This window comes from Lolium rigidum, chromosome 4 (assembly GCF_022539505.1).
Source record: "Lolium rigidum isolate FL_2022 chromosome 4, APGP_CSIRO_Lrig_0.1, whole genome shotgun sequence".
NCBI lineage: Eukaryota > Viridiplantae > Streptophyta > Magnoliopsida > Poales > Poaceae > Lolium > Lolium rigidum.
The window spans coordinates 70,106,861-70,109,599 of NC_061511.1; the positions used below are offsets into that span (position 1 = coordinate 70,106,861).

The following is a 2,739-nucleotide window of genomic DNA, read 5'->3' on the forward strand; positions in this document are numbered from 1 at the left end:
AATCACTACAACACGAACAGCCCTTGAGCAACGCATAACTTGCAACGGTGCTGCCATGTGTATCTAAAATCCACCTCCCCACGTCCCCACGCCCTATGTCTTTTATAAGAAACCGTATCAAAGAAAACGTTTTATGTAAGTCCCAGTCCCACAGATCCAGAACCCAAATCTTGATCTCCATTCTCCGCCGCTCGACGTTAACCCTAGCAGCCGCGCACAACGATCGAAGGCGCCGCCACAAATCAACCAGGTGATTTGCTATCGACCTCCTCTCAGGGATCCGGCTCTCGTAGCGTCGGCCCTCTTCCTCAAGCCTCCACTGCTCAGTTCTAGCCCCTGCTCTACCTCTGTTCCTCTCTCCCTCAGATCGAACCATAGGCGACCTCTATGTTCACGCATGAGGTAGATAAGCTCTGCACTGGAATGGAGAAAGGAGCCCACAACAATCGGTCCGCCTGCGTGCAGCCATTCCATGGCGTCGTGTGGCTCCCAAGATCCAGGCCGACAGGCCATGGTGGACTGGTTTCCTGCTGCACCTCTGCATCGTGAGGTCCACCCTACGACAGCGAAGGTTTGATGAATTCACGTTTTTCTCCTGCTTTTAGCTACGCACCGAACCATGGTATCTACGTATTCAGCCTAGCTGGTTTGGTATTGCTGCCACCACGAATAAGTGATATAATTAGTACTCGTGGTAGTTTGTGATTTCTGGTGGTGGAAGTCACTCTTTGTTTATGTATTTCACACTAACTTTGGTGATTTGCATTGCTATTTAAAGTACTCCCTCAGTCCCTCCGTCCCATCGAAGATGCCTTAGATTTGTCTAAATTTGGATGTATCTAGACACTAAATGTTGTCTAGATACATTTAAATTTAGACAAAATTAAAACATGTTTCATGAGACAGGGGGATACAACTGATAGTTCAAAGTATTGAGACAACTTGACACTTCGGATTAAGTTATATATGTAATTTGTTCATTTTTTGAACTAGGAGACTATCAACACATAACACCTCTAGCAAACTGTGCCATAATGTTATTTTTCAACTATTTGTCAGTAAATAGGTTCCATCGTCTAAGCCGCAGGTTGTTGCCAGAGACGATGTGTCCGTCCTCGCTCGCTGCAGACATTGCCAAAGATGCATGCACTTCGGTATGAAATAACTCAAGATCTTCTAAATTTTAGTATGCCAGCATTCTAATTTCTCTTTCTCGGATAGCTTGCTTCCGTATTATGAGTTAAAATGAGGCATTAAGTATGCTTCATTATGCAAATTCTCAAAATATGGACGAGATACTAGAATGAAGACCTCTTGATCCACACCTTTTTTCTTTACCTTTACACATATTTTTTGATAATTGCTTTGATTTTTATTATTCTTGTGAAATAATAATCATGAGAAGCAACCTGGATTTTGCAGTAAAAGAATCACGCTTAGTTTTGTTCATTGATTTTTTCAGATGGATCTATCTTTCTCATTGTGCAACAAGTTAAACAATAAATAACTCACTATATTTATCTTCAGCCAATGCAGAAACTGAGCCGACAAGAGAATAGTCCATATCTTGCTAGTGTAGCTTATTTATCTTCAGTCACTTTATTGATGGACATGGCTCTTTGAAGATGCTGCATCTCAACATATGTTAAGGTACATACTATCCTGAACTGCTGTTTTTCTAGAGTAGTTCATACTGATACGGGCTTCGTAAGTATAGATACTTCAGATATATAATTTTTACTTCATAGACAATATTCTCTTAAAAGTTAGAACTCTTAATTCAGCCTACTTTTGGTCTGATTCATATCGCTGATTTCTTTTCCTTTCTCAGCGTTGTTCAGTGGTTAGTCAGAATATCCAATAGTTTCACACATAAAATAAACTGAGGACTTTTGGTGCCAAAATATGTAGTTCAATTTAAATTTCCTTGTGATAGCTGCACACTCTAACCAGATTACAATCATCTTACATGAATATTCAGGTTTTCTGGCAAAGCTACCAAAGAAACAGGTAGACCGGTGCTTTGCATGGTGAAAATATCCTCTGTTTTAGATATATATACATGCGCCCATACATATATGTCTTCTGACATTCTTGCATGGTGATTAGTAGGGCTAGTACGTAGTAGAATTCAGTATACCCTTCACACTTTTTTCCACATCGATTCTAAATTTAGAACTTTGTTTTTGCAGGCCCAAAATTCAGCAAGGACTGCTATATTCGGATATAAGATCTGTACACTAGAAGGCAGAACATTAGAAGGAATCAGATTCAAACTTGTATAAATAGGATTATTTATGATGTAGTATTTCGATGTAAGATTGTAAGCTGTGTACCCATAAAAGAATTTTCATGTATGGAATTCGATTTCAATAATACATATTCAATTGTTTCTTCTTGGAATGCTCTCATATTCTGCACATTGTGTATTTTCATCTTATGAAGTGTATATACTTTTGCTGAAAAAAATCGACAATCTTTGAAGTGATTAAGCGATTCAGGCTTGAAAATAATATTTATTTTGAATAAAATTGTTCAATCCATGTACAATATGTTCCAACGGATACATGTGTTGCGCGACATCTGTTGCCACTTTGCAACGCTCTATCCATTGGTTACCAACGCTCCTATATGCGTTGCATTATATCCTTGCAACACCCAAAAACGCAACGCATACTAAATCCGTTGGTAAAAGTGCTAGCAACGTCTAAATTGACGTCTAGATACAGATTGATGCGT

The 2,739-nt window shown here is 39.2% G+C and overlaps 1 long non-coding RNA gene across 3 annotated transcripts; it reads left to right on the forward strand.

The window, feature by feature from the left end:
- The first annotated feature begins 155 nt into the window (after positions 1-155).
- On the forward strand, positions 156-2,330 carry LOC124649251. 3 transcript variants are annotated; one of them, XR_006986587.1, is made up of 3 exons: positions 156-1,154; positions 1,528-1,650; positions 2,193-2,330. It is a non-coding gene; the product is annotated as an uncharacterized LOC124649251 (long non-coding RNA). The 3 variants fall into 3 exon arrangements; XR_006986589.1 differs by having other exon boundaries at positions 156-571; positions 1,060-1,154; positions 1,528-2,330; XR_006986588.1 differs by having other exon boundaries at positions 156-571; positions 1,088-1,154; positions 1,528-2,330.
- Positions 2,331-2,739: the final 409 nt, after the last annotated feature.